The following is a 12,394-nucleotide window of genomic DNA, read 5'->3' on the forward strand; positions in this document are numbered from 1 at the left end:
ACTCATGTCAAAAAGCCAGGCATGGTTGCATGTATTGAATGTCACTAGACCTCCAGAGATGGGAAGTGGAGACCGGAGACTCCCAGAAGCTCACGGGCCAGCTAGTCTGGTGTGTACAACTCTGTATAGAATGGGCAACTTTCAAGGAATAGAAGGAAAGGGACTGACGTTTGAGGAGTCCTCTGATCTCCAACTCATGCACCCTCACATGCACATGTGTGCACGTGTAAATAAAATTTAAAAAACCTTAAATAAAGACTATGACAACTCGTTGCACATTAGCTCAGTGTCCTGACTCATTTACCCAGTGAGATGTCCACGCACACTGACATGAAATCTAAGAATGTTAAGACACGATACCGTTGAGACTCTTTATGTGGAAGCGTTTAACCTTGACTATCTCAAGGTTTGAGCTACATCTGAGAAGGAGTCTCTGCAATGGTCCTTGGAGGATACCTCGGAAGTTTCAGTGGCTAGAGTATAAATGAAGTAGAAATAACAGAATTGTGTTTCTCAAATGATCCCTTTCGAGCTCACAGTAATCCTCCTGCCTCAGCCTCCCCCTTCCACAATGCTGATATTACAAGGCATGAACCACCATATAGATGCCCAGCTGATAAGACATTCCTTTTCTATAAGGGTCAAAGTTATTTTCTGATATTCTTTTTTTTTAAGATTTATTCATTTATTATATATAAGTACACTGTAGCTGCCTTAAGATACACCAGAAGAGGGCATCGGATCTCTTTACAGATGGTTGTGAGCCACCATGTGTTTGCTGGGAATTGAACTCAGGACCTCTGGAAAAGCAGTCAGTGCTCTTAACCGCTGAGCCACATCTGAACGAGGATGTAGAACGTGCTCGTTCCTGCTCACAAGGTCTATCTCAGCAACCTCTGCCAGCCATGAGACTTGACACCGTGGCACCTTTGAAGGTACTTGGAAACTCTTAGAATGAACTCTCCGAGGAGCTTAAATTTGGGGACCCGGGATCTTAGTAACCAGAGCTATACTGAATAAGTCTCAGTCTCAGGCAGACACGGTCCATCTCACGAAACCAACTGTACCAAGTTCACTCACATGCGACAGGGTCCTGGCAGGGTGCACATAGGATCCTTCAGCCTAGCATCGTGGTTTTAGGTTTTCATAAAGTCATGGGCTGCCATGATTTGTAGACATGCCCTCTGCCCTTTTGCCTGCCACCACCTGTATCCCTCTGTCCCCAAGTAGTTCTTTCACGTCTTTAGAAGAAATCTAGGTCGTGCTGATAAAACGTAGCATTGCATTTGGATAATCTTTTGATATTCTCCTCGGCCTATCTTGGGAGGAAGCTATACACACAGATCCAGGTTTCACCGTGTATGGTGGGGAGGGATCTAAAAATCTCTGGCCAATGCTTGCAGCCAAAGCTGAGCCTAGGTTTTACTCTCTGTGTCTCACATGCAGCCTTAAGCATCTGTCTAAAAATATCAGTTGTGCTTAAGCCAAAGCTCAAAGCCAAGACCACATATCACTAGACTGGAAGTCAACCTCGTTCTAGTTTAAGACTCCCAAAGCCCTGCATCGGACAACACACACATACTCCACCCATCTCCAGATCAGAATTCCCCTGACTCACACTCAAAAGGCCAGAGACTTAGGAGCCAACCCAGAGAGGCTCTGGCATTGTTTGTTGACCTGTGTTCAAGGAAGGTGAAGTTATGAACCATGTCAGAAAACCCTGCTGAGAGGAAAGTATCCTTGCTTTCCCAGGGATAGCAGTGAGGACTTTGAGAATGATAAGGTGGTTTGAATATGCTTGACCCATGGGAAGTGGCACTATTAGGAGGTGTGGGCTTGTTGGAGTAGGTGTGGCCTTGTTGAAGGAAGTGCACACTATGGGGGTGGGCTTTGAAGCTCTGCCCAGTACGGAAGAGACCCTCCTCCTGGAGGCCCGCAGAAGAGCCAGTCTTTCTTGGTTGCCTTCAGAGATGCAGAACTCTCAGCTCCTTCTCTGGCACCATGTCTGCCTGGACGATGCCCTGCTTCCTGCCATGATGATAATGGACTGGACCCTGGACCTCTGAAATTATAAACCAGACCCAATTAAATGTTTTCCTTTATGAGAGTTGCTTTGGTCATGGTGTCTCTTCACAGCAATAAAACCCTAACTAAGACAAACGGCTACTCTTTGCATTGGACAATGGGGCAGAAGGGTTCAAGAGTAAGGTTGCAGGCACATGTGGAGTGGTTCATTGTCCTTATTCCTATGGAGAACCTGGACGACAAGCTGCAGGACAGTTGAGTCGACTTGAAACAAGCTAGAGTCAGAGGAGGGAGCCTCAGTTGAGTCTTCAGGAGAAATCTGAAATGAGACCCCAAAATGACACAGTCTAGGGGTCTTGATAGGAACAATTCTATGTCAGTTAAAGAGTTAGGAGCCAGGAAAGTCCTAGTGTAACCTGTGGCAGTATAGAAATATCAGGTAGAAGCGTCAATTTAAAAATGTGTTTATTGGGAGAGGGAAACCTACACAGACACAAAATGACCAAGCTGAAAAAATGCAGTCTCTTCTCCAGGAGAATGGGGTTCTTTAAGTCTCTGGGTCTAAGTCTCTAAAAAGTCTTAAGCCAGTCCATCAGCAGGGAGTCTCTGCTACTCAGAAGTCAAACACCACTAAGGCCTTTGTTTTAAGCTTCCAGACTTTTGTCTCAAGTCAAGAGGGTGAGGAAGGGCTGGGTATCTTGGGAGTTCACTCCTAGCCTCTCACCATCCTAATACCAGGCTGTAGGCAAGCCAGTAGGGCATGTTTGTAATTCATGATTGATGAAGGACCCAGCCCATTGTGGGTAATACCTCCTTTGGTCTGGTCCAGGTCCTGGGGTGTTGGGAATCTATAAGAAAGCAGGCTAAGCAAACCATGAGGAGCAAGCCAGTAAGCAGCACTCCTTCATGGCTTCTGCATCAGCTCCCACTTCCAGGTTCCCTTGCTCAGTTTGAGTTCCTGACCTTGGTTTCCCTCAATGAACTGTGACTTGGGACCTGTAAGCCAAGTAAACCCTTTGCCTGTCAAGTTGCTTTTGGTCATGTGTTTTGTTACAGCAATGTAAGCCATAAGACATTAGTGTTTTCTTAGCTGGTGTGATTGCAAGAAGCTAGACACATATTTCCTATTGTGATGACTAAAGAAACTCCATTTTATGTTAGGCATCCATCTTGGTACCCCAACTCGTGAGTGCCCTCTTCGCCGCCGACCCAAAACATGTACAGCTGTGACCAATTACTTGCTAGGATATGTCTGCTTTTGGGCTCCTCTAACCTGCTTATACGGACATTTGAGAACTACTTTTGAGGTCTCCTTCTCTGCCTACCTATTCTTGACAGAACAAAAACAGCTCAAGGTCCTGTGAGTTTTACCTTGTAACAATCCTTCCCTCTCACCCACCTTTCTCAAGTTTGGCTCAGAGATCATCCTAAAAGTGATCAATAAATCCTCCGTGATAGAATTGAGTCTGGTCTCTATCCCAGGGTCTCAAGTTCTACAGCCCTGTAACCCTTCTAGTCTCCAAAAACAGTTGATCATTTATTTCCGAGTCTCCGATGTCCCCAGCCATGGAACGCCAATGGAGGAATAGATCCAAGAGCATTAGTGACAACCAGGATTAAAAAGGGTCCCTATTTGGATCTTCACATAAAAGTCAAGGTGCTCAGCTGAGTGGGCCAGAACCACCAAATCGTTGGACAGCCCCAATGGAGAATACAGGTCAGGCCAAGAAGGCAAGCTTTAAGGTCTTTTTAGACCTACTGATCAGGACGTATAGTAGCAGGACTTTGTACGTTTGCTAAGCCCCTCTGTGGCCTTGGTGGTGCACAGGCTTCCTTTATTTCCTCCCCAGCTGCTCTCAACTGGAGGAGGAAATTAAGAGGGGGTGGGATGTGCTGCATAAGGGTTGGGGTTAGCCTGGAGTCCATGATGGGCTGACAGGTCAGGGAAAGCCCTGATTTATCGTCCCATCCACGGCGCGGACCATCTGTCCTCATTAGTTCACAGGGGTTTATGGTTTTTTAATCTTTTCCACATACGCACACGGTAAGTGAGTGCTCCACGCAGCCTTTCTGGCCATGCACTTTCATGTCTTGGCTGTTGGCCTCTGAGTTACGACCCAGGACACATTCTAAATGCGCTTCATCCCATTTCCGCTAATGAGCAGACATGAGCAGCTCCTCACAATGGAGGCACCCGGAGGTGCAATCAAACCACGTTTGCCAAGCTAGATGAGGGCTTTGCTCTGGGGTCTGTGGACCGGTGTCTAGAAAGTTCTCATGTGTGTTTCAACCAATTAGAGCCCAGCAGAAGAGACCTTGAACTCACAGCTAAAGCTGAGAAGTTCCCTCTGTACCAACAGGGCACCACATTCTTCTTCTCTCTCCAGCCAGGACTAGCAGGGTAAGGACAGTTGTCTTAGGTGCCCCATGGGGATGGTTTGAATATGCTTGGCCCACAGAAGTAGCAGTATCAGGAGGTGTGGCCTTGTTGGAGGAAGTGCGTCACTGTGGGCGGGGCGGGCTTTGATACGCTAGGCTCATGCTCCTGCCAGTGTGGAAGAGAGCCTCCTCCTAACTGCCTGCGGAAGACAGTTTCTTGCTGCTGCCTGTGGATCAAGAAGACATAGAACTCTGGGCTCCTCCAGCATCATGTCTGCCTGCCCGCCGTCACGCTTCCCGCCGTGATGATATTGGACTGAACCTCTGAAATTGTAAGCTAGCCCCAGTTAAATGTTTTTCTTTCTAAGAATTGCCTTGGTCATGGTGTCTCTTCACAGCAATAAAACCCTAACTAAGACACCGTCCAAGTTCAGGTCTTTTCGCTACCTGAATTTTTGTTCTGTTTTGTTGTTTTCTTTTTCCCAGACAGGGTTTTTCTGTATAAAAACCTGGCTGTCCTGGAATCACTTTGTAGGACAGGCTGGCCTCAAACTCGTAGAGATTCTCCTCTCTCTGCCTCCCAAGTGCTGGGATTAAAGGCATGGGCCACCATGCTCAGCTAGCTGAACTTTTTTACAACAAGCATTGTTAACCAAACTCTCCCCCGCCTTATTCAGAGAAGCTCACATCCCAATGGCAGAATAGTTTTCTGGATTTGAGAATGAATTGCTTTGGAAGCTGAGGGCATGTGAGTTACAGTTGCAGGTAGCACCCACGTCAGATCCAGGTCAGTCACCAATTTCTAGACTTTTCCCCCTGTATTCTTCATGCCTGATGTCTTTCCTCAAAAGCTCTGTCACCCCCCATTGATGTCTCATTTGTACCCATCTGGAACATTCTAGGAAGATAAGTAACATGGGTCCTCCCACCTCAGAGACTCAAATCATCAGGGCTGGTTCTGAGGTTTCAATTGCTGTTACCATGGGAACAACAGTGGAATGATTGCATCGTCAAAGGGCTGGCACACAAACAAGCAAGCATTACAAGGTAGCGATCTCCAGAATGAACTTTGGCACACTTAACCTTAGACGATTAGGTCACAAATTCCTCTCAACTCTTCATCCAGCCTACTGGCCATTGGCATATCCCACACATAACACTAAAGTCAGTGACAGGCTGTTCCTGTCCTTAGGAGTTTGTAGCATGAGGTCCCAAACAAAAATAGCCCTGACAAATGCAACTTATGCCTAATCCAAGGTGCCTGGCTTGTAAGGACACCATCAGAACCAGGCCCGTGGACTGTTGACATTCATTCATTCATAGACAGGGGTGGACAAGGCCAGGGGCACCTCACCTAAAGTTCTAGATGCCCTGGCCAGTCATTTATATGCAATTCTGCACCAACTGCATAAGGTTGTCTTCGGAGATACAAGGGACGGACTCCGGGAAAGGGCAATTGAAAGGAACTCTCATCTGTATGGCTTTGAGGAAGTCATCATCCATGTTGGGTTAAGACATTGTAGTATGCCCTGTAGTGAGCATTTTGATTTCTTTAAAAACCCAGTTATGTTATGTGAATGTGTTTTTGTTTTATCCCCAGGTGTGGGATATGGGGCTGCTTCAGATTTGTCTTGTGCTCTAGAGGGGTGTGAGTTTTGCCAGCTGAAGATGGTTTGCCTTTGGAATTCTGGGAACTCTTGAGAGGGTATAAATAAATTAGCAAGCCCTGAGAGGGCGTGGGGAGGCTGCTGTTCCTCCCTCCCCCAGCTGCTGGTGGCTCCTGTTGCTGTGGTTTGTCAAGTAGTCATGAGCAAAGAGCAAAGAAGTTGGAGATGACGCTGATGACGAAGATTGGACTTGGCCCAAGGAACTCCATGTTCCTAACCATCAGGAAGGAGTCTAAAGAGACCTACACTCTTTCCCCTCTAACCTTCTTCCTCACTTGCCTAGTTTTGGGGAGGTTGGGTTGGAAGGGAGTAGGGTGGAAAGGAAGTAGAGATATAAGAACCCAATAAAGCAGTCCAAAAAGTATGGCTACAGTGGCTGCTTTGGGGCCACCCCTCCCCTATATGTTACCCACACGTTTATCCTCAGCCCCATTAATCTCATTGTTTCTCCAGGGTGAGCATTAGTGGAATCATATTTCACATTTGTCATTGGGCCAGTGTGGGAGGTGGGCAGGCATTCCCAGGGAGGACTTCTCAAAGAGCCCCAGGAGGTTAAGTGATTTGAATTAAATACATTGGCAGAACCTGTCCCTGATCACCTGCCTTCCTGGAAGGTCAAGGTCAGATGCTCTCAAAGCTTAACTGCGCTGAGACACTGGATTCTATGCCAGTTGTATAGCCTAGAACCTCTCCCCCAAACTTGGATCCAGGAACTCCAGGCAACGTTACTCTTGTTTTGAGTCCCTTCAGCCTCATCCACATTGAACTTAGCTAAAGACCAATGCTGACACAGACCTCCATCCCTACCACAGAGCACTTTCCAGGCAGAGAGACTGACCATCAAAGCCACTTATGTGACCCAAGCAGAGCCATTGCCCCAGCAAGGATCAGAAGGAGAGATCAACAAATACTAAATTCCTTGCACTCTTGGGAGCTGCCAAGAGAACTATCATATCCAGGCAAAGGCTTTCTATCAGCTACGTGCAGTGATGGATTAGTAATGTCTGCCACTGGTACAGGGAAGCACAGTGGCAGGTCTGCCATGAGCTGTCAGTTTTTCACTTTACAAACAGGGAAAACAGGGCTCACATGAAAGTCAGGGTTGTTTTCCCTGTGTTTGATCTTGCTTTCTAATTCTTAAGCAAATCAGGGTGCTGAAAAACTGGCAGAGCCCGAGCACAAGACAGTAACAAACAAGAGTGAGTTTCTTGAAGCGAAAACTTCTGGTTTCTTTGGACACTCAGTTGTGTCAGTGTAATATTTTTCTGCAAACCACCTTAGGAGAGGATGTTTTACTAAGAACAGACACATGGTCTGTTTCTGGAGGCAGCCCGGAAAGGGGGCGTGTGATGTTTTGCTAGAACAGATGCTTGAGAGAACATGTGATGTTTGGAAAGGGTAGAAATATAGCCCAACGGACATTGGATGATGCCCGATGATATTGGTATGCCTTGCCAGTCTTTATTGGTCATTGTTTGTTATGTCTTCCTAGAGAGAAACACACCAAAAACCTTCTGGTGCTCTTCCAGTGATGTCTTGCCACTTCTTTAGCAGATTGGCAGAGCCTTGTGGTTACTTCTGGATCCACCTGCCCCTGCTGATTCCCGAATGGTGTTGGCGAGTGGATCAAGCTGCCAGTGCCTACTCGTGCGACTTGAACTGCTGATATCCTGACTGTGCAGACTGGATTCACCTCAAAGAACAATTTCTAAACATATTCACAGTCTCCTTAGCTCTATGAACTTTTCCTTTCTGCTACCTCTCATGGGTGGTGGGATAGAAGGGGCGTTGAAGCACTTAAGGACCCTTATGAAAAGTAGGTTCTGAAAAAAACCTAAGCCTACAGTTTCTCTGGAGGATCTTTGAGAACTTCAGTTTCTAGAGCATTAAAGTGGTTCTGGATTACCACTGCGGAATGGTGAAGCCCACCTTTCAACATGTTGATTCAAATGTTTCACGTTTTGTCCTGCTGTTTAGAGACTTTATCACACTGGAGACTTTTCTGGTGATGGACAGAGGCTAGCACAAGTACCCCTCCACTCTTACCCAATGGGGGCAGTACTCACCCAGTATAGGAGACTCCCTCCCAGTAGGCAATACAAATGGCAAAGCTGGGTGCTTCTCTCAGCCACTTTGTACAGGTGGTTGATCAAAGTTGGACCATTGTCACAGGAGTGGGAGATAGCTTGAAGTATGGATTTTCACCTGCAGTTGGGCCTTAACAGAGAGGGGAGCAGGCTTACAAGGTAGTTGCCCCTGAGGCAGGATATGTCCATCATACCACCATTGTGTTCAAGGTCTCATTACAGAACATGCTTGACTAGTCTATTTGTGCATCCTCAGTTCTCAGAAAGCTCAGATTCCAGCTCTGACAGCCCCTGACCCTGTAAAGACTAGACTTTCCTCCTCGGTTCTAAGGTAGATAAGCCAAGAACTTGTGAGAAAGACAGCATAGCCTCCCCTACACCCCAAGGCTTCCAACCCAGTGTGCATACCCCGAGCCACCCAAGAACACAGCCAGAGAGAACCCACGCATAACTCTAGGACTGTTGTTACAAAGCAGAAGGAAGGTGGCCCAGAGAAAGACCTGCCTAGCCACAAGAGCTCTGTTAGTTGTCTGACTTCTAGACCCATAAAGTCAGGTTCAAAGCCAAGAGGGTTCAATGCATCACTGTTGGCTGGAAGATGGGGCCAGCTCTGTGGGGCAGGAGGCTTGGGGAGCTGAGGCAATGACCATACTGACAAGCCATCAAAGGGGAGACATCTGTCCTTCATTCTCAGGACTGGATTGTGATCATGATCTTGGGATTTGTCCCCTTCCCCCAGTGGGTCGGTGGCCCAGCTTAACACATGAATCTCAGCACTTCAGGGGGACTCATCAAAAACTAGAGTATCTACTTCGGTCTGCACTCATTAAAGTCAGTCACTTATGACTCTTGACTGCTTGGGGGAATACCACTCGTTCCCTGGCACTGTGTGACATCTGAGTGAGTACATATGTAAATTAGTTTCCTCTAAGAAAGGGACCACCTTCAACAAACTAAGACCTCAAGAATTTGGGAGTCCTTCTAGATAACCCTACACATCAGGGGCCATGAGCAATGTGCTGGGTTGGCTATCCAAAGGATCGTTGGGGCCAGGGAAACAATATTAAGGTGGTCTGACAGGATTCATTAATGTTAGTTGACTCTCCCACAAAGCAGCAGCAGCTTCTCTCAAGAAGCTGTGACTTCTTAAGAACACTTAAGTTGTTCACTTAAAGACAACTTACCCAAGAGTTCAAGACCTCTTGGCTTCTGCACTTCTAAGGTTATGGAATCCCAGCTGTTGCAGCTACCAGCTAAGGACCTGAATTCCCGAGACACCTTGCTTCCAAGCTGAGACAGGATGTAGAAACAGAGCTTGAAAGGTCTCACGGCCTTGGCACATCTTCCCAGCATGCATAGGAGTTGTTCCAACAGGCTTCTGGCTCCACCCGATTCTCAGTATCACCCCCCCGACCCCCTAAGCAGCCCATTGCCATTCTCAAAGAACATTAGGGTCTTAGACTGGAACCACACCCCATCAACTAACTGTGCACCCCCAAGTTCTGTGTGCTACAGTGTTGAGGAAAACAGCAGAGCGGTTGTCTCCCCAAGTCTATCTAGAACAAAGTGATATGAGATCTTCAAGTTTCATCCATCATTCAAACGAAGCATCCCCCATGCCACAGAGCCCAGTGTGTCTTAGGAATACCTACAAGACCATGATATGTCTTTCCTTTAGCTTGAGCTCTGACAGTACCCTCTATGCCTTTTGTTACCCCAGTTTCTGCTCTATCTGACTCCTTACCTCCGTAGGTCAGGCCCTTAAAGCACGGGGGCGGGGAGCTGTTCAGATCCACCTCAAGCATGAATAAAAACAGTAAGTCCTTGGCTATCGAAAATCGTGGGAGGATTGTGGGAGTCCATGAGACTTCTTATTAATTCCTCCCAGGAGAGAGACGTCCAGACACCTGAAAGGCCATCGTTTAGCACACTCCCCCTACTTGCCCTGGGAAGGTGGACTTCCCAGTTCTTAACACAGTATATCCCCAGTGAGTTCTAAAAGGTGAGGGGCAGCCTGGCCTTTTCCTAGAAGCCCATAGCAATGATAGGATACAGTTCATAATGGAAGGCAGAAAGCCAAGTCTCCTCACAAAGCTGGAGTGGCCTGCTGATGTCAGGCTTGCCTGCCTTCATGTTTCTCCTCTACTGGAAAAGTCAATGCCTGGATGAGTCATTCACACAGCTGTCCATCTACCCCACAGTTCTCAGTCAATGCCTGTCAGAAGAGTGCAAGCATTATTCCTCTCTAATTATTCAAGGCATCAATGAATCAATGCAGGCGGCTTCTCAAGGCGAGATGATGGACAGAGCGTACTACTGGGACCAAGATGGTACCCATGCCCATTCAGGGTGGCGTGGTATTAGCGGTTCTAATCGGCATTGGCTAACTTGACAGAGCATCCTCAGCTGGGCCTCAGTTTCCCCTGTGTGTACAGAGGGAGGAGGAAAGGCCGGATGACATAGGGCTTACTTAGCCCTCAGCTAATAATGATGGGGGATTTGTGTGTGAAGAACCACTCCCAGAGCAGCTAAAGTAGCTAACACAGTTGAAACTAGTTAAATTTTAACTAGCATAGGCACCTCCAGAAGTCAGGCTTTGGAAAAGCCATTTTTAAAAAATAGGAATGATTCATATGCCTGTAGACAGCAATGTCAGTTTGCCATGGTGAGTATAGCTCTGGACTTCATCACCCTGGCTGAGGGCTGGTCTCCTTTGTGTAAGTCATCTGGGCTTATAAAGATGTGGGGGCAGGATGGACAGGAAGGAGGGAGGGTGGCAAAGCCCCTCGGACCTTTGCTTGATTGAGCCATGTTTGGCTCTGTTAAGACCATCAGATGGGGCCCCTAAGGCTTGTTTCTAGGAGTTGGTATGACTATATATACTCAGGGAAAGGAGCCCAGGAGCCTGTGGCAAATGTTTTTCAAGACAGTGAGCTTGTGCCTCCAGAAGGGTGTGGATGAGTAACGCCCAACTTTTGGTATTGTTCCAAGTCCCCATTTCAGCGTGGCTGTTGCTCTCTGTTTGGCAGGCCTCTGGTGTGCCAGGCTGCTCCTAGAGTCAGCTTGCCCCCAGAAATGAAGCCGGGAGCAGGTGCAGGTAAGCGCCAAGGAGTAACCTTGAACAACGGACAGAGGTAAGACCCTCCAGGGAAAAGAACCAAAGTATGAACTAGAAGAGAGCCTCATGGGCCTCATCTGAAAGGCAGCCATAGTGGGTGGCGTAGGTCAACAGAAGTAATAGCCACAACCAATCCAGGCTTCTTCCCTCCTTCCATTTAACCCCACACACTCTAGGGCAGTTAATTCCCTCCATTTCAGTTGGGAGGAACAGACCTCCAAACCCAGACTCCTTTGGTCAAGCCTCCAGCGTTAAAGCTAGCTTCGTGTAATACGTGGTTTCTAGTGTTCGATGTCAACGGCAATAGTCTAGGTCGTTAAACTACTCGATCTAATACACAGTCCATGGAGTTATCAGGGACGAGATGTGAGGCTATTCCCATTCACACCAACTTCCAGAGTCTAATGTTGTTCAAATCTTCGACTACATCTCCAGGAAACCCAGAGGCTCAGAGTTCTGGCTCCTAAAACCGTGGGTCCCCTGCCTCCTTCATGTAACCAGTTCATGCTAGTTGGAGTAACTCCTATATTAATCACTTGAGTATCACATGCTGCCCTACTCCCAAGGTAGCCCTGCTGCTATTAAAGGCTGTCCATCCTGTACTTGACTTGGGTGGAGCAGGGTGATGGTCTCAGCTTCTTGCCCCTCCTCCACACTTGTGCCAAGTATCCAACATCTTGAGCCGCTTTTTCCTGCTTTAACTCGCCTCCGTCTTCAGCCTTCTGTCTTTGCCAGCTATGATTCAAGTCCACTTTTCTCCTGGGTACGCCTTCCTCCCCTATAAACCCGCTTGTTCCCTATGCGGTTGGCCTGCACAGCAGTGAGAGACCAATCCCCCGCACTCCCACACATATTCCTCTTCGAGTCAGCTCAGGATAAAGTTCTGCAGAACCCGTCTGCCTCCCCCCACAAACTGTCACCTCTGCCAGGTCTGAAGGGTCAACTGTGCTTCAGCCGCATAGACCTTTTCTTCTTGGCCTGTGTATCAAGCATTCTAACCCAGGGGACCAGTGGGCCAGTGGCCTCCTCCCTTGGATGCTTTTCTAGCATCTTTGTCTGGACTCCAAGCATTGTTGAGAGATGCTTCTAAGGGTGCAGTATCATTGTGGTGCTGAGCC

At 47.7% G+C, this 12,394-nt stretch overlaps 1 long non-coding RNA gene across 2 annotated transcripts; it reads left to right on the forward strand.

Moving 5' to 3' along the window:
- Positions 1 to 4,553: 4,553 nt before the first annotated feature.
- Positions 4,554 to 7,984, forward strand: LOC134481192 (uncharacterized). Of its 2 annotated transcripts, none has more exons than XR_015634964.1 (2): positions 4,554 to 4,736; positions 7,564 to 7,984. It is a non-coding gene; the product is annotated as an uncharacterized LOC134481192 (long non-coding RNA). The 2 variants fall into 2 exon arrangements; XR_015634963.1 differs by having other exon boundaries at positions 4,570 to 4,736; positions 7,623 to 7,984.
- Positions 7,985 to 12,394: the final 4,410 nt, after the last annotated feature.

This window comes from Rattus norvegicus, chromosome 12 (genome assembly GCF_021556685.1).
Source record: "Rattus norvegicus strain SHRSP/BbbUtx chromosome 12, alternate assembly SHRSP_T2T, whole genome shotgun sequence".
Lineage (NCBI taxonomy): Eukaryota > Metazoa > Chordata > Mammalia > Rodentia > Muridae > Rattus > Rattus norvegicus.